The sequence below is a fragment of the Hyperolius riggenbachi genome, chromosome 4 (genome assembly GCF_040937935.1).
Source record: "Hyperolius riggenbachi isolate aHypRig1 chromosome 4, aHypRig1.pri, whole genome shotgun sequence".
NCBI classification, from domain to species: Eukaryota; Metazoa; Chordata; class Amphibia; order Anura; family Hyperoliidae; genus Hyperolius; species Hyperolius riggenbachi.
Genome location: NC_090649.1, coordinates 41,842,014 through 41,859,985, shown reverse-complemented (window position 1 = coordinate 41,859,985; position 17,972 = coordinate 41,842,014). Strand labels below are relative to the sequence as shown.

The following is a 17,972-nucleotide window of genomic DNA, read 5'->3' as shown; positions in this document are numbered from 1 at the left end:
ATGTGAAAGAGGAAGTGATGGCCTGGTGATGGTTTGTAATCGTTTTGGAGGAGCTCTGCCTAGTAGAAAGTAAAAGGAGAAGCGTTGATCGCCCAACGTGGGGCTTGAACCCACAACCCTGAGATTAAGAGTCTCATGCTCTACCGACTGAGCTAGCCGGGCTTGCTTGCTTGAGCTGAAATGTCAAAAATTGCAAAATGGCGCCAGCCTCACCTTTGCCATCCGCACAGAAGAAGGCAATCTTGTATGGCCTGATTTGGCTTGCCACGTTTTTCAGCACCGAGCAACAGGGCAAGGCATTGGTGGTTCAGTGGTAGAATTCTTGCCTGCCACGTGGGAGGCCCGGGTTCGATTCCCGGCCAATGCAAATGCTAGGATTTTGGCACACCTCCACACTTTGCACTTCTCAAGCTTAAGACATCTCTGCAGGCCAGAAGCCATTTAAGGACATTTGCAAGAGTCACCGTGGCACTTGGCCACAGTGCTGGCTGACAGTCGAGAAGAGGGACCCTAGTACCCAGCAAACATGACTCTAAGACACACAAGTTAAAGCAGCCTTGGGACACTTGCGTGCCCAAAGGCCTTGCATGTCTTCTAGCAGTGCCAGTGACGTGCAGCATCTCTCCCTCTCCAGTACTCACCTATTAGGCTTCTTTTTAACTGTCTAGAAAAGCCTCGGAAATGCCAAGTCAGCAGCATCTGCTCATCTGGTGTTGTTTTACAACTTTTTGCCTTGTTGTCTTTGCACTCTACTCAGGGCCTTGCTCAAATTTGGAGCGTTCTCTCTAGGCCCTCATTCATTCTACTTTTGTCCTGAGTTTTCTCACAGTAGATGTTGAGATGTTGTGTCAGCTTACCTACAACTTGCTTTCCCAGCACCTAGCAATTAAGAAAACATACTAAAAGTACAGAAAAAAAAGTAGTAACAAACATAAGTCAAATGAAAGCAACCACTTTTTTTGCTTGCCGGGACTGAAAGGCTTTTTGGTTTGTAACTTTTGTTGGGAAGTACCTCATCTAAAAACAAGTTAAGGGAAAGAGCAACTTCCTTTTTTTCAATCCTCTCAGCTAAATCTCAGGCCGTGTGCAGAGTGCCCTCCTCATACTGCTATGTGAGCACCTTTGGAGTGCAAAGCCTAATACACACCATACCAATGCCTGTCAGATAGATGGGTCGAACAGATGATTTCCGGCAGGTCCGATCTGATTTCCGATCGTTTTTCTGATGGATTTGCATAGTAGTGATCGGAAATCCGAACGGAAATCCGATCGTGTCTGTCGGAAAGGATCTATCGGCCCATCTATCTGATGGGGAATTGCATGGTGTGCACCAGGCATACGAGAATGAGTATCTTTCAGGTGGTTGTTCCTTGTCAAGTGATTGATTGTAAGTCTCTCCTTGACAAAAGGACTGGAGTAAAGCCAACGGAAATCTGGGAAAAGCAGATAAGAAAAGTAGTATAGGAAAGATGAGTAAGATTGTAAGAAGGAGTGTTTTTCTCTTTCTTGGGGTGGTGAAGCACTTTTGCTGAAAAGTTGTTAAAAGAGGTTGTGTGAGTAAAAGTGAAGGGGAAAGCTGAGATGACATTTTCGTTTGTTAGCAAAGGGAGTGGGGAGTGGCATGTGAAAGAGGAAGTGATGGCCTGGTGATGGTTTGTAATCGTTTTGGAGGAGCTCTGCCTAGTAGAAAGTAAAAGGAGAAGCTTTGATCGCCCAACGTGGGGCTCGAACCCACGACCCTGAGATTAAGAGTCTCATGCTCTACCGACTGAGCTAGCCGGGCTTGCTTGCTTGAGCTGAAATGTCAAAAATTGCAAAATGGCGCCAGCCTCACCTTTGCCATCCGCACAGAAGAAGGCAATCTTGTATGGCCTGATTTGGCTGGCCACGTTTTTCAGCACTGAGCAACAGGGCAAGGCATTGGTGGTTCAGTGGTAGAATTATCGCCTGCCATGCGGGAGGCCCGGGTTTGATTCCCGGCCAATGCAAATGCTAGGATTTTGGCACACCTCCACACTTTGCACTTCTCAAGCTTAAGACATCTCTGCAGGCCAGAAGCCATTTAAGGACATTTGCAAGAGTCACCGTGGCACTTGGCCACAGTGCTGGCTGACAGTCGAGAAGAGGGACCCTAGTACCCAGCAAACATGACTCTAAGACACACAAGTTAAAGCAGCCTTGGGACACTTGCGTGCCCAAAGGCCTTGCATGTCTTCTAGCAGTGCCAGTGACGTGCAGCATCTCTCCCTCTCCAGTACTCACCTATTAGGCTTCTTTTTAACTGTCTAGAAAAGCCTCGGAAATGCCAAGTCAGCAGCATCTGCTCATCTGGTGTTGTTTTACAACTTTTTGCCTTGTTGTCTTTGCACTCTACTCAGGGCCTTGCTCAAATTTGGAGCGTTCTCTCTAGGCCCTCATTCATTCTACTTTTGTCCTGAGTTTTCTCACAGTAGATGTTGAGATGTTGTGTCAGCTTACCTACAACTTGCTTTCCCAGCACCTAGCAATTAAGAAAACATACTAAAAGTACAGAAAAAAAAGTAGTAACAAACTTAAGTCAAATGAAAGCAACCACTTTTTTTGCTTGCCGGGACTGAAAGGCTTTTTGGTTTGTAACTTTTGTTGGGAAGTACCTCATCTAAAAACAAGTTAAGGGAAAGAGCAACTTCCTTTTTTTCAATCCTCTCAGCTAAATCTCTGGCCGTGTGCAGAGTGCCCTCCTCATACTGCTATGTGAGCACCTTTGGAGTGCAAAGCCTAATACACACCATACCAATGCCTGTCAGATAGATGGGTCGAACAGATGATTTCCGGCAGGTCCGATCTGATTTCCGATCGTTTTTCTGATGGATTTGCATAGTAGTGATCGGAAATCCGAACGGAAATCCGATCGTGTCTGTCGGAAAGGATCTATTGGCCCATCTATCTGATGGGGAATTGCATGGTGTGCACCAGGCATACGAGAATGAGTATCTTTCAGGTGGTTGTTCCTTGTCAAGTGATTGATTGTAAGTCTCTCCTTGACAAAAGGACTGGAGTAAAGCCAACGGAAATCTGGGAAAAGCAGATAAGAAAAGTAGTATAGGAAAGATGAGTAAGATTGTAAGAAGGAGAGTTTTTCTCTTTCTTGGGGTGGTGAAGCACTTTTGCTGAAAAGTTGTTAAAAGAGGTTGTGTGAGTAAAAGTGAAGGGGAAAGCTGAGATGACATTTTCGTTTGTTAGCAAAGGGAGTGGGGAGTGGCATGTGAAAGAGGAAGTGATGGCCTGGTGATGGTTTGTAATCGTTTTGGAGGAGCTCTGCCTAGTAGAAAGTAAAAGGAGAAGCTTTGATCGCCCAACGTGGGGCTCGAACCCACGACCCTGAGATTAAGAGTCTCATGCTCTACCGACTGAGCTAGCCGGGCTGGCTTGCTTGAGCTGAAATGTCAAAAATTGCAAAATGGCGCCAGCCTCACCTTTGCCATCCGCACAGAAGAAGGCAATCTTGTATGGCCTGATTTGGCTGGCCACGTTTTTCAGCACCGAGCAACAGGGCAAGGCATTGGTGGTTCAGTGGTAGAATTCTCGCCTGCCACGCGGGAGGCCCGGGTTTGATTCCTGGCCAATGCAAATGCTAGGATTTTGGCACACCTCCACACTTTGCACGTCTCAAGCTTAAGACATCTCTGCAGGCCAGAAGCCATTTAAGGACATTTGCAAGAGTCACCGTGGCACTTGGCCACAGTGCTGGCTGACAGTCAAGAAGAGGGACCCTAGTACCCAGCAAACATGACTCTAAGACACACAAGTTAAAGCAGCCTTGGGACACTTGCGTGCCCAAAGGCCTTGCATGTCTTCTAGCAGTGCCAGTGACGTGCAGCATCTCTCCCTCTCCAGTACTCACCTATTAGGCTTCTTTTTAACTGTCTAGAAAAGCCTCGGAAATGCCAAGTCAGCAGCATCTGCTCATCTGGTGTTGTTTTACAACTTTTTGCCTTGTTGTCTTTGCACTCTACTCAGGGCCTTGCTCAAATTTGGAGCGTTCTCTCTAGGCCCTCATTCATTCTACTTTTGTCCTGAGTTTTCTCACAGTAGATGTTGAGATGTTGTGTCAGCTTACCTACAACTTGCTTTCCCAGCACCTAGCAATTAAGAAAACATACTAAAAGTACAGAAAAAAAAGTAGTAACAAACTTAAGTCAAATGAAAGCAACCACTTTTTTTGCTTGCCGGGACTGAAAGGCTTTTTGGTTTGTAACTTTTGTTGGGAAGTACCTCATCTAAAAACAAGTTAAGGGAAAGAGCAACTTCCTTTTTTTCAATCCTCTCAGCTAAATCTCAGGCCGTGTGCAGAGTGCCCTCCTCATACTGCTATGTGAGCACCTTTGGAGTGCAAAGCCTAATACACACCATACCAATGCCTGTCAGATAGATGGGTCGAACAGATGATTTCCGGCAGGTCCGATCTGATTTCCGATCGTTTTTCTGATGGATTTGCATAGTAGTGATCGGAAATCCGAACGGAAATCCGATCGTGTCTGTCGGAAAGGATCTATCGGCCCATCTATCTGATGGGGAATTGCATGGTGTGCACCAGGCATACGAGAATGAGTATCTTTCAGGTGGTTGTTCCTTGTCAAGTGATTGATTGTAAGTCTCTCCTTGACAAAAGGACTGGAGTAAAGCCAACGGAAATCTGGGAAAAGCAGATAAGAAAAGTAGTATAGGAAAGATGAGTAAGATTGTAAGAAGGAGTGTTTTTCTCTTTCTTGGGGTGGTGAAGCACTTTTGCTGAAAAGTTGTTAAAAGAGGTTGTGTGAGTAAAAGTGAAGGGGAAAGCTGAGATGACATTTTCGTTTGTTAGCAAAGGGAGTGGGGAGTGGCATGTGAAAGAGGAAGTGATGGCCTGGTGATGGTTTGTAATCGTTTTGGAGGAGCTCTGCCTAGTAGAAAGTAAAAGGAGAAGCTTTGATCGCCCAACGTGGGGCTCGAACCCACGACCCTGAGATTAAGAGTCTCATGCTCTACCGACTGAGCTAGCCGGGCTTGCTTGCTTGAGCTGAAATGTCAAAAATTGCAAAATGGCGCCAGCCTCACCTTTGCCATCCGCACAGAAGAAGGCAATCTTGTATGGCCTGATTTGGCTGGCCACGTTTTTCAGCACCGAGCAACAGGGCAAGGCATTGGTGGTTCAGTGGTAGAATTCTCGCCTGCCACGTGGGAGGCCCGGGTTTGATTCCCGGCCAATGCAAATGCTAGGATTTTGGCACACCTCCACACTTTGCACTTCTCAAGCTTAAGACATCTCTGCAGGCCAGAAGCCATTTAAGGACATTTGCAAGAGTCACCGTGGCACTTGGCCACAGTGCTGGCTGACAGTCGAGAAGAGGGACCCTAGTACCCAGCAAACATGACTCTAAGACACACAAGTTAAAGCAGCCTTGGGACACTTGCGTGCCCAAAGGCCTTGCATGTCTTCTAGCAGTGCCAGTGACGTGCAGCATCTCTCCCTCTCCAGTACTCACCTATTAGGCTTCTTTTTAACTGTCTAGAAAAGCCTCGGAAATGCCAAGTCAGCAGCATCTGCTCATCTGGTGTTGTTTTACAACTTTTTGCCTTGTTGTCTTTGCACTCTACTCAGGGCCTTGCTCAAATTTGGAGCGTTCTCTCTAGGCCCTCATTCATTCTACTTTTGTCCTGAGTTTTCTCACAGTAGATGTTGAGATGTTGTGTCAGCTTACCTACAACTTGCTTTCCCAGCACCTAGCAATTAAGAAAACATACTAAAAGTACAGAAAAAAAAGTAGTAACAAACTTAAGTCAATTGAAAGCAACCACTTTTTTTGCTTGCCGGGACTGAAAGGCTTTTTGGTTTGTAACTTTTGTTGGGAAGTACCTCATCTAAAAACAAGTTAAGGGAAAGAGCAACTTCCTTTTTTTCAATCCTCTCAGCTAAATCTCAGGCCGTGTGCAGAGTGCCCTCCTCATACTGCTATGTGAGCACTAGTGTTGGGCGAACAGTGTTCGCCACTGTTCGGGTTCTGCAGAACATCACCCTGTTCGGGTGATGTTCGAGTTCGGCCGAACACCTGACGGTGCTCGGCCAAACCGTTCGGCCATATGGCCGAACTAAGAGCGCATGGCCGAACGTTCCCCGAACGTTCGGCTAGCGCTGTGATTGGCCGAACGGGTCACGTGGTTCGGACCCGAACGCGCTCTGATTGGCCGAACTGTCACGTGGTTCGGGTAAATAAATACCCGAACCACGTCATATCTCCGCCATTTGTCTGTGGGTTTAGCTTTGGGTAGGCAGGCAGGGTAGTTCGCGCTCCAGCCACGCTAGCCAGGGTCCCCCCCAGTCATTGTGTGTCGCTGCTGGGAATAGTAGTACACCGCTCGCTCAGCATTCTGTTTACTGCCACTCTGTGTACCTCGCTCAGCCACACTATATAGCATTCTGTTTACTGCCACTCTGTGTCTGCTGGGAATAGTAGTACACCGCTTGCACAGCCACACTATATAGCATTCTGTTTACTGCCACTCTGTGTACCTCGCTCAGCCACACTATATAGCATTCTGTTTACTGCCACTCTGTGTCTGCTGGGAATAGTGGTACACCGCTCGCTCAGCCACACTATATAGCATTCTGTTCACTGTTCTGTGTCTGCTTGGAATAGTGGTACACCGCTCGTTCAGCCACACTATATAGCATTCTGTGTACTGTTCTGTGTCTGCTGGGAACAGTAGTACACCGCTCGTTCAGCCACACTATATAGCATTCTGTGTACTGTTCTGTGTCTGCTGGGAACAGTAGTACACCGCTCGCTCAGCCACACTATATAGCATTCTGTTCACTGTTCTGTGTCTGCTGGGAATAGTGGTACACCGCTCGCTCAGCCACACTATATAGCATTCTGTTCACTGTTCTGTGTCTGCTGGGAATAGTGGTACACCGCTCGCTCAGCCACACTATATAGCATTCTGTTCACTGTTCTGTGTCTGCTGGGAACAGTAGTACACCGCTCGTTCAGCCACACTATATAGCATTCTGTGCACTGTTCTGTGTCTGCTGGGAACAGTAGTACACCGCTCGTTCAGCCACACTATATAGCATTCTGTGTACTGTTCTGTGTCTGCTGGGAACAGTAGTACACCGCTCGTTCAGCCACACTATATAGCATTCTGTTCACTGTTCTGTGTCTGCTGGGAATAGTGGTACACCGCTCGCTCAGCCACACTATATAGCATTCTGTTCACTGTTCTGTGTCTGCTGGGAATAGTGGTACACCGCTCACCCGTCACTGTATAGCATTGTGCTCTGTGTCGCTGCTGGGAATAGTGGTACTGTATAGCATTTCTGTACTGCCACTGTACTGCTGCCAGTCAGCGTGTACTGTAAGGATAAGTGAAATGAGGAAGAAATCCGGTGAAAGAGGGAGGGGCAAGGGAAGAGGTGTTTCCCCTGACGGTTCACGTACAGGCCACAGGGGAGCACCCAAGAAAACCCACTCAATACCACCCATGTTGTCCAGGACAACAACCCTCACAAATCCAAAAGAACAGGACCAGATAATTACTTGGATGACCTCTCAAGCGTCCAGCAGTGGGTTAAGCAGCACCAGCACATCACGCACGAGGTCCGAGTCCTCAGCCAGTTACAAGGAGCCAGTGGGCACAAAGCTGACACAACCGGCAGCGACACCACGCACACAACTGCCAGATAACCAGTCCGATGAATTACCTCAGGACACAATGGGGTATTCGCAGGAGCTATTCCCAGCCCAACAAACTTCCACCTTTCAAAGGTCAATGGAGGAACAGCCAGAAATGTTGTGCCTGGATTCACAACCGTTAACTGTGGGAAATGTACCGCGCACTGAAATACGAGGCGAGTCCGAAGAGGACTCGGAAACCCAAATCCCAGAGCAATTTGGGCAGGAGGGGTTGCAATTGCAGGAGGTCGGCCGACAAGATCTGGAAGACGACGTTGGAGTGTGCTGCGCAGAGGTTGTTGTGGGGAGCTCTACTCCACGGCGGTGGCCCACAATGACATATGACGAGTTTGAGGAGATGGAAGAGGAGGGTATGGACAATGTGGACAGAGACCCAGATTTTGTTTGTGAACGAGAACATCGCCGTCGTAGCAGCAGCACAGATGAGTCTGTTGAAGAACACACTGCTGCACGAGTTCGCCTTGTGCCACAAGGTAGGCGGCGCGCAATTTCAGGCACCACAAGCGTGGAAGTTCAAGTGAGAGGCAAAAGAGGAGCAAACAGAAATCGCCAGCAAGGAGGCAGGTGCTCCAAAGTCTGGGCTTTCTTTGAAGACTGCACTGAGGATGTTACCATGGCGATTTGCAAGGTGTGCAAGACCCGCCTGAGCAGGGGGAAAAATATTAACAACCTCTCCACCACCAGCATGAGCCGTCACATGCTATCCAAACATCCCACTCTTTGGGCAAACGCGTCAGGACAGGGTACCAGAAACAACACTGCCTCCCTTGGGTTCACCAGACCCGCCTCAGCAGCAGCAGTAGCCCAGCCATTGCGTGGTTCACAACATTCACAAACATCAGACGACGCTGACACTGTCACTTTCCGGAGTAGTGCTCTTGAGGTCTCCCAGTGTTCATCAAACACAACAACCAACAGCCCTTCCGTGTGCAGCGCTACGGTTCAGTTGTCTGTGTCGGAGATGTTTGAGCGCAAGAGGAAATTGCCAGCAAATGACCCCCGGGCCGTGGCAGTAACAGCCAGCATAGCCAAGCTTCTGGCCTGCGAAATGCTGCCATATCGATTGGTGGAGACAAACAGCTTCAAGGGCATGATGTCAGTGGCCATCCCACGTTACGTGGTTCCCAGCCGCTACCACTTTGCACGCTCTGCAGTGCCTGAGTTGCATGAGCACGTGGTCAGCAAAATAACCCGAAGCTTGAAGAATGCCGTTGCCTGCAAGGTTCACCTCACCACTGACACCTGGACGAGTGCGTTCGGCCAGGGTCGATACATCTCCCTTACCGCGCACTGGGTGAACCTTGTGGAGCCTGGCAGCGATTCCTCACCTGCTACGGCACGGGTGTTGCCCACGCCACAAACAGCTGCACCGCCGTCCCTCCCACTGGATAACAGCAGCACCTACCTCTCTGACTCCTTCTCCTCCAACGCATCTCAAAGCTGTACCTCATCCGGAAACGCTAACCCAGCAGCAGTAGGATCGTGGAAGCAGTGCAGCACAGCTGTTGGCATGCGTCAGCAAGCGTTGCTGAAGCTAATCTGCCTTGGGGATAAGCAGCACACAGGGGAGGAAATTTGGAGGGGAATAAAGGAACAGACGGATTTGTGGCTGGCACCGCTGGACCTGAAACCGGGCATGGTTGTGTGTGATAATGGGAGTAATCTCATTCGCGCTTTAAGGTTGGCTAAGCTGACACACATCCCTTGCCTGGCGCACGTGATGAACCTAGTAGTTCAGCGGTTCCTGAGGACATACCCAGGCGTGCCCGATCTGCTGTTGAAGGTGCGTCGAGTGTCCAAACATTGTAGAAATTCCAGTACTGCTTCGGGGGCACTCGCCAAGATGCAGGAGCGCTTCAATCTCCCCCACCATCGCTTGCTGTGTGATGTCCCTACGCGCTGGAATTCTACGCTGCACATGCTAGCCCGCTTTTGCGAGCAGAAGAGTGCAGTGGTCCAGTACATGACGGCGCAGTACCGAGGCGCATCCGGCCAGCTGCCAAGCTTCTGTGGATCCGATTGGGCCAACATGTTGGACCTCTGCCAAGTCCTCCAAAATTTTGAGCAATCCACGTTGCTTGTGAGCAGTGACAACTCTTCAGTCAGCATTACCATACCACTGCTGTGTTTACTGAAGAGGTCGATGTTAAAAATCAAGGAAACAGCTGTCATGATGCAACTGGGGGAATCTGAAGGAGAAAACGATCAGCGTGATGGTACCAACATCAGGCCATCCGCCTCAGGGAACGCTGGCCCCAGCAGCTATGACGAAGAAGAGGAGGAGGAACAGCTGGAGTTGGAGCAGGAATTTCATGCCACCACTGACGAGGGCCAGAGCGGTGCACGTTGGACTTCCACAATTCAACGCGAATGGTCAGCAGAAGCAGACCAGGAGGAAGGTGACGACTATGATGCATCACAACAACTATCACAACGCTCACAAGAGGATGATGAGGATTCTGGTAGGACTCTGGCACACATGGCTCAATTCATGCTAGACTGCATTGAACGTGACCCACGCATTGTGCGCATTCTGGACAACACCAATTACTGGGTTTATACCCTTCTGGATCCACGGTACAAACACAATGTTCCAAAACTGCTTGAAGAAAGAGTCAGACAGGTCAAAATGGAAGAATACCAGCAGGCCCTTGTGGAGACTTTAGAGAGGAGATTGACATCCTCCCCCTCCTCTAGCCAGTTGTACGCAGACAGACTGACTTCCGCAAACCCAGGACGACCAGGAGGGCAGCAAACAACGCAAGCCGCAGCTAGTACCCAAAAGGGAATGGTATCGGCAGTGTCCTTGGAGTGGGAAAATTTTCTGACACCCATGCAGCCGCAGCCCACTGAACAGCAAGCGTGCAGATCCACCTCCAACACCGATCGCCTGGAGAAGATGGTCAAGGACTACATGTCAGATGGCGTAGCTGTGTCGAACCATCCATCTGCACCCTTCAACTATTGGGTATCGAAGCTAGACACCTGGCACGAACTGGCAATGTACGCAATAGAGGTGCTGGCTTGCCCGGCAGCCAGCGTTATGTCGGAACGCTGTTTCAGTGCTGCCGGAGGCATCGTCACAGATCGGCGTATCCGCCTCTCTACAGACAATGCAGACCGTCTGACTCAAATTAAAATGAATCAATCCTGGATTGGAAATGACTACGCAACACTCCAGGACCCCAACCAAGTAACATGACCAATGAACATCTGGGATGGTGTTGCGTTTCCGGGCCCTGTTTATTGAACCTCTCATCTGTATTACATTTATGACTGCATGGCGGCAAAAAGCATTGCTGCTATATCCGCACGCTTTTTGTCCACATGCAAGGCCTGGGTTGTTGTGTCTCACAAAGCGTGGCCTTCTCCTCCTGCGCCTGCTCCTGTTCCATCACGTCTGCTGCTGCTGGGTTAGCGTTGCCGCGTGGTCCCTGTTTATTGAACCACTTATCTTTATTACATTTATGACTGCATGGCGGTACAAAGCATGCTATCCGCACGCTTCTTGCCCTCATGCAAGGCCTGGGTTGTTGTGTCTCACAAAGCGTGGCCTTCTCCTCCTGCGCCTCCTCCTGTTCCATCACGTCTGCTGCTGCTGGGTTAGCGTTGCCGCGTGGTCCCTGTTTATTGAACCACTTATCTTTATTACATTTATGACTGCATGGCCGTACAAAGCCTGCTATCCGCACGCTTCTTGCCCTCATGCAAGGCCTGGGTTGTTGTGTCTCACAAAGCGTGGCCTTCTCCTCCTGCGCCTGCTCCTGTTCCATCACGTCTGCTGCTGCTGGGTTAGCGTTGCCGCGTGGTCCCTGTTTATTGAACCACTTATCTTTATTACATTTATGACTGCATGGCGGTACAAAGCATGCTATCCGCACGCTTCTTGCCCTCATGCAAGGCCTGGGTTGTTGTGTCTCACAAAGCGTGGCCTTCTCCTCCTGCGCCTCCTCCTGTTCCATCACGTCTGCTGCTGCTGGGTTAGCGTTGCCGCGTGGTCCCTGTTTATTGAACCACTTATCTTTATTACATTTATGACTGCATGGCCGTACAAAGCCTGCTATCCGCACGCTTCTTGCCCTCATGCAAGGCCTGGGTTGTTGTGTCTCACAAAGCGTGGCCTTCTCCTCCTGCGCCTGCTCCTGTTCCATCACGTCTGCTGCTGCTGGGTTAGCGTTGCCGCGTGGTCCCTGTTTATTGAACCACTTATCTTTATTACATTTATGACTGCATGGCGGTACAAAGCCTGCTATCCGCACGCTTCTTGCCCTCATGCAAGGCCTGGGTTGTTGTGTCTCACAAAGCGTGGCCTTCTCCTCCTGCGCCTGCTCCTGTTCCATCACGTCTGCTGCTGCTGGGTTAGCGTTGCCGCGTGGTCCCTGTTTATTGAACCACTTATCTTTATTACATTTATGACTGCATGGCGGTACAAAGCCTGCTATCCGCACGCTTCTTGCCCTCATGCAAGGCCGGGGTTGTTGTGTCTCACAAAGCGTGGCCTTCTTCTCCTCCTGCGCCACCCTCCTCCTGTTCCATCACGTGTGCTGCTGCTGGGTTAGCGTTACCGGTCCCTTTTCCTGGAACCTCTTATATGTATTACATTTATGACTGCATGCCGACAAAAAACATGTTACCTGTGCAAAGAAAACAGACATTTCCCGCATTTAAAAGACAGTTTTCCCTTTGAAACTTTAAAATCGATTTTCTCAAAAACTATAAGCTCTTTTTGCTAATTTTTTTTTCCTCTTGTACCCACTCCCAAGGTGCACATACCCTGCAAATTTGGGGTATGTAGCATGTAAGGAGGCTTTACAAACCACAAAAGTTCGGGTCCCCATTGACTTCCATTATGTTCGGAGTTCGGGTCGAACACCCGAACATCGCGGCCATGTTCGGCCTGTTCGGCCCGAACCCGAACATCTAGATGTTCGCCCAACACTAGTGAGCACCTTTGGAGTGCAAAGCCTAATACACACCATACCAATGCCTGTCAGATAGATGGGTCGAACAGATGATTTCCGGCAGGTCCGATCTGATTTCCGATCGTTTTTCTGATGGATTTGCATAGTAGTGATCGGAAATCCGAACGGAAATCCGATCGTGTCTGTCGGAAAGGATCTATCGGCCCATCTATCTGATGGGGAATTGCATGGTGTGCACCAGGCATACGAGAATGAGTATCTTTCAGGTGGTTGTTCCTTGTCAAGTGATTGATTGTAAGTCTCTCCTTGACAAAAGGACTGGAGTAAAGCCAACGGAAATCTGGGAAAAGCAGATAAGAAAAGTAGTATAGGAAAGATGAGTAAGATTGTAAGAAGGAGTGTTTTTCTCTTTCTTGGGGTGGTGAAGCACTTTTGCTGAAAAGTTGTTAAAAGAGGTTGTGTGAGTAAAAGTGAAGGGGAAAGCTGAGATGACATTTTCGTTTGTTAGCAAAGGGAGTGGGGAGTGGCATGTGAAAGAGGAAGTGATGGCCTGGTGATGGTTTGTAATCGTTTTGGAGGCGCTCTGCCTAGTAGAAAGTAAAAGGAGAAGCTTTGATCGCCCAACGTGGGGCTCGAACCCACGACCCTGAGATTAAGAGTCTCATGCTCTACCGACTGAGCTAGCCGGGCTTGCTTGCTTGAGCTGAAATGTCAAAAATTGCAAAATGGCGCCAGCCTCACCTTTGCCATCCGCACAGAAGAAGGCAATCTTGTATGGCCTGATTTGGCTGGCCACGTTTTTCAGCACCGAGCAACAGGGCAAGGCATTGGTGGTTCAGTGGTAGAATTCTCGCCTGCCACGCGTGAGGCCCGGGTTTGATTCCCGGCCAATGCAAATGCTAGGATTTTGGCACACCTCCACACTTTGCACTTCTCAAGCTTAAGACATCTCTGCAGGCCAGAAGCCATTTAAGGACATTTGCAAGAGTCACCGTGGCACTTGGCCACAGTGCTGGCTGACAGTCAAGAAGAGGGACCCTAGTACCCAGCAAACATGACTCTAAGACACACAAGTTAAAGCAGCCTTGGGACACTTGCGTGCCCAAAGGCCTTGCATGTCTTCTAGCAGTGCCAGTGACGTGCAGCATCTCTCCCTCTCCAGTACTCACCTATTAGGCTTCTTTTTAACTGTCTAGAAAAGCCTCGGAAATGCCAAGTCAGCAGCATCTGCTCATCTGGTGTTGTTTTACATCTTTTTGCCTTGTTGTCTTTGCACTCTACTCAGGGCCTTGCTCAAATTTGGAGCGTTCTCTCTAGGCCCTCATTCATTCTACTTTTGTCCTGAGTTTTCTCACAGTAGATGTTGAGATGTTGTGTCAGCTTACCTACAACTTGCTTTCCCAGCACCTAGCAATTAAGAAAACATACTAAAAGTACAGAAAAAAAAGTAGTAACAAACTTAAGTCAAATGAAAGCAACCACTTTTTTTGCTTGCCGGGACTGAAAGGCTTTTTGGTTTGTAACTTTTGTTGGGAAGTACCTCATCTAAAAACAAGTTAAGGGAAAGAGCAACTTCCTTTTTTTCAATCCTCTCAGCTAAATCTCTGGCCGTGTGCAGAGTGCCCTCCTCATACTGCTATGTGAGCACCTTTGGAGTGCAAAGCCTAATACACACCATACCAATGCCTGTCAGATAGATGGGTCGAACAGATGATTTCCGGCAGGTCCGATCTGATTTCCGATCGTTTTTCTGATGGATTTGCATAGTAGTGATCGGAAATCCGAACGGAAATCCGATCGTGTCTGTCGGAAAGGATCTATCGGCCCATCTATCTGATGGGGAATTGCATGGTGTGCACCAGGCATACGAGAATGAGTATCTTTCAGGTGGTTGTTCCTTGTCAAGTGATTGATTGTAAGTCTCTCCTTGACAAAAGGACTGGAGTAAAGCCAACGGAAATCTGGGAAAAGCAGATAAGAAAAGTAGTATAGGAAAGATGAGTAAGATTGTAAGAAGGAGTGTTTTTCTCTTTCTTGGGGTGGTGAAGCACTTTTGCTGAAAAGTTGTTAAAAGAGGTTGTGTGAGTAAAAGTGAAGGGGAAAGCTGAGATGACATTTTCGTTTGTTAGCAAAGGGAGTGGGGAGTGGCATGTGAAAGAGGAAGTGATGGCCTGGTGATGGTTTGTAATCGTTTTGGAGGAGCTCTGCCTAGTAGAAAGTAAAAGGAGAAGCTTTGATCGCCCAACGTGGGGCTCGAACCCACGACCGTGAGATTAAGAGTCTCATGCTCTACCGACTGAGCTAGCCGGGCTTGCTTGCTTGAGCTGAAATGTCAAAAATTGCAAAATGGCGCCAGCCTCACCTTTGCCATCCGCACAGAAGAAGGCAATCTTGTATGGCCTGATTTGGCTGGCCACGTTTTTCAGCACCGAGCAACAGGGCAAGGCATTGGTGGTTCAGTGGTAGAATTCTCGCCTGCCACGCGGGAGGCCCGGGTTCGATTCCCGGCCAATGCAAATGCTAGGATTTTGGCACACCTCCACACTTTGCACTTCTCAAGCTTAAGACATCTCTGCAGGCCAGAAGCCATTTAAGGACATTTGCAAGAGTCACCGTGGCACTTGGCCACAGTGCTGGCTGACAGTCGAGAAGAGGGACCCTAGTACCCAGCAAACATGACTCTAAGACACACAAGTTAAAGCAGCCTTGGGACACTTGCGTGCCAAAAGGCCTTGCATGTCTTCTAGCAGTGCCAGTGACGTGCAGCATCTCTCCCTCTCCAGTACTCACCTATTAGGCTTCTTTTTAACTGTCTAGAAAAGCCTCGGAAATGCCAAGTCAGCAGCATCTGCTCATCTGGTGTTGTTTTACAACTTTTTGCCTTGTTGTCTTTGCACTCTACTCAGGGCCTTGCTCAACTTTGGAGCGTTCTCTCTAGGCCCTCATTCATTCTACTTTTGTCCTGAGTTTTCTCACAGTAGATGTTGAGATGTTGTGTCAGCTTACCTACAACTTGCTTTCCCAGCACCTAGCAATTAAGAAAACATACTAAAAGTACAGAAAAAAAAGTAGTAACAAACTTAAGTCAAATGAAAGCAACCACTTTTTTTGCTTGCCGGGACTGAAAGGCTTTTTGGTTTGTAACTTTTGTTGGGAAGTACCTCATCTAAAAACAAGTTAAGGGAAAGAGCAACTTCCTTTTTTTCAATCCTCTCAGCTAAATCTCAGGCCGTGTGCAGAGTGCCCTCCTCATACTGCTATGTGAGCACCTTTGGAGTGCAAAGCCTAATACACACCATACCAATGCCTGTCAGATAGATGGGTCGAACAGATGATTTCCGGCAGGTCCGATCTGATTTCCGATCGTTTTTCTGATGGATTTGCATAGTAGTGATCGGAAATCCGAACGGAAATCCGATCGTGTCTGTCGGAAAGGATCTATCGGCCCATCTATCTGATGGGGAATTGCATGGTGTGCACCAGGCATACGAGAATGAGTATCTTTCAGGTGGTTGTTCCTTGTCAAGTGATTGATTGTAAGTCTCTCCTTGACAAAAGGACTGGAGTAAAGCCAACGGAAATCTGGGAAAAGCAGATAAGAAAAGTAGTATAGGAAAGATGAGTAAGATTGTAAGAAGGAGTGTTTTTCTCTTTCTTGGGGTGGTGAAGCACTTTTGCTGAAAAGTTGTTAAAAGAGGTTGTGTGAGTAAAAGTGAAGGGGAAAGCTGAGATGACATTTTCGTTTGTTAGCAAAGGGAGTGGGGAGTGGCATGTGAAAGAGGAAGTGATGGCCTGGTGATGGTTTGTAATCGTTTTGGAGGAGCTCTGCCTAGTAGAAAGTAAAAGGAGAAGCTTTGATCGCCCAACTTCTGGCTCGAACCCACGACCCTGAGATTAAGAGTCTCATGCTCTACCGACTGAGCTAGCCGGGCTTGCTTGCTTGAGCTGAAATGTCAAAAATTGCAAAATGGCGCCAGCCTCACCTTTGCCATCCGCACAGAAGAAGGCAATCTTGTATGGCCTGATTTGGCTGGCCACGTTTTTCAGCACCGAGCAACAGGGCAAGGCATTGGTGGTTCAGTGGTAGAATTCTCACCTGCCACGCGGGAGGCCCGGGTTCGATTCCCGGCCAATGCAAATGCTAGGATTTTGGCACACCTCCACACTTTGCACTTCTCAAGCTTAAGACATCTCTGCAGGCCAGAAGCCATTTAAGGACATTTGCAAGAGTCACCGTGGCACTTGGCCACAGTGCTGGCTGACAGTCGAGAAGAGGGACCCTAGTACCCAGCAAACATGACTCTAAGACACACAAGTTAAAGCAGCCTTGGGACACTTGCGTGCCAAAAGGCCTTGCATGTCTTCTAGCAGTGCCAGTGACGTGCAGCATCTCTCCCTCTCCAGTACTCACCTATTAGGCTTCTTTTTAACTGTCTAGAAAAGCCTCGGAAATGCCAAGTCAGCAGCATCTGCTCATCTGGTGTTGTTTTACAACTTTTTGCCTTGTTGTCTTTGCACTCTACTCAGGGCCTTGCTCAACTTTGGAGCGTTCTCTCTAGGCCCTCATTCATTCTACTTTTGTCCTGAGTTTTCTCACAGTAGATGTTGAGATGTTGTGTCAGCTTACCTACAACTTGCTTTCCCAGCACCTAGCAATTAAGAAAACATACTAAAAGTACAGAAAAAAAAGTAGTAACAAACTTAAGTCAAATGAAAGCAACCACTTTTTTTGCTTGCCGGGACTGAAAGGCTTTTTGGTTTGTAACTTTTGTTGGGAAGTACCTCATCTAAAAACAAGTTAAGGGAAAGAGCAACTTCCTTTTTTTCAATCCTCTCAGCTAAATCTCAGGCCGTGTGCAGAGTGCCCTCCTCATACTGCTATGTGAGCACCTTTGGAGTGCAAAGCCTAATACACACCATACCAATGCCTGTCAGATAGATGGGTCGAACAGATGATTTCCGGCAGGTCCGATCTGATTTCCGATCGTTTTTCTGATGGATTTGCATAGTAGTGATCGGAAATCCGAACGGAAATCCGATCGTGTCTGTCGGAAAGGATCTATCGGCCCATCTATCTGATGGGGAATTGCATGGTGTGCACCAGGCATACGAGAATGAGTATCTTTCAGGTGGTTGTTCCTTGTCAAGTGATTGATTGTAAGTCTCTCCTTGACAAAAGGACTGGAGTAAAGCCAACGGAAATCTGGGAAAAGCAGATAAGAAAAGTAGTATAGGAAAGATGAGTAAGATTGTAAGAAGGAGTGTTTTTCTCTTTCTTGGGGTGGTGAAGCACTTTTGCTGAAAAGTTGTTAAAAGAGGTTGTGTGAGTAAAAGTGAA

At 48.3% G+C, this 17,972-nt stretch overlaps 7 non-coding genes across 7 annotated transcripts; 1 reads left to right on the top strand and 6 right to left on the bottom strand.

The window, feature by feature from the left end:
• Positions 1-89: 89 nt before the first annotated feature.
• On the bottom strand, positions 90-162 carry TRNAK-CUU (transfer RNA lysine (anticodon CUU)). The gene has a single exon. It is a non-coding gene; the product is annotated as a tRNA-Lys (tRNA).
• Positions 163-1,710: 1,548 nt separating this feature from the next.
• TRNAK-CUU (transfer RNA lysine (anticodon CUU)) lies at positions 1,711-1,783 on the bottom strand. The gene has a single exon. It is a non-coding gene; the product is annotated as a tRNA-Lys (tRNA).
• A 1,548-nt stretch (positions 1,784-3,331) lies between these two features.
• Positions 3,332-3,404, bottom strand: TRNAK-CUU (transfer RNA lysine (anticodon CUU)). The gene has a single exon. It is a non-coding gene; the product is annotated as a tRNA-Lys (tRNA).
• A 1,548-nt stretch (positions 3,405-4,952) lies between these two features.
• On the bottom strand, positions 4,953-5,025 carry TRNAK-CUU (transfer RNA lysine (anticodon CUU)). The gene has a single exon. It is a non-coding gene; the product is annotated as a tRNA-Lys (tRNA).
• Positions 5,026-13,251: 8,226 nt separating this feature from the next.
• On the bottom strand, positions 13,252-13,324 carry TRNAK-CUU (transfer RNA lysine (anticodon CUU)). Its single transcript has one exon. It is a non-coding gene; the product is annotated as a tRNA-Lys (tRNA).
• A 1,548-nt stretch (positions 13,325-14,872) lies between these two features.
• On the bottom strand, positions 14,873-14,945 carry TRNAK-CUU (transfer RNA lysine (anticodon CUU)). Its single transcript has one exon. It is a non-coding gene; the product is annotated as a tRNA-Lys (tRNA).
• Positions 14,946-15,079: 134 nt separating this feature from the next.
• On the top strand, positions 15,080-15,150 carry TRNAG-GCC (transfer RNA glycine (anticodon GCC)). Its single transcript has one exon. It is a non-coding gene; the product is annotated as a tRNA-Gly (tRNA).
• The last annotated feature ends 2,822 nt before the right edge of the window (positions 15,151-17,972 follow it).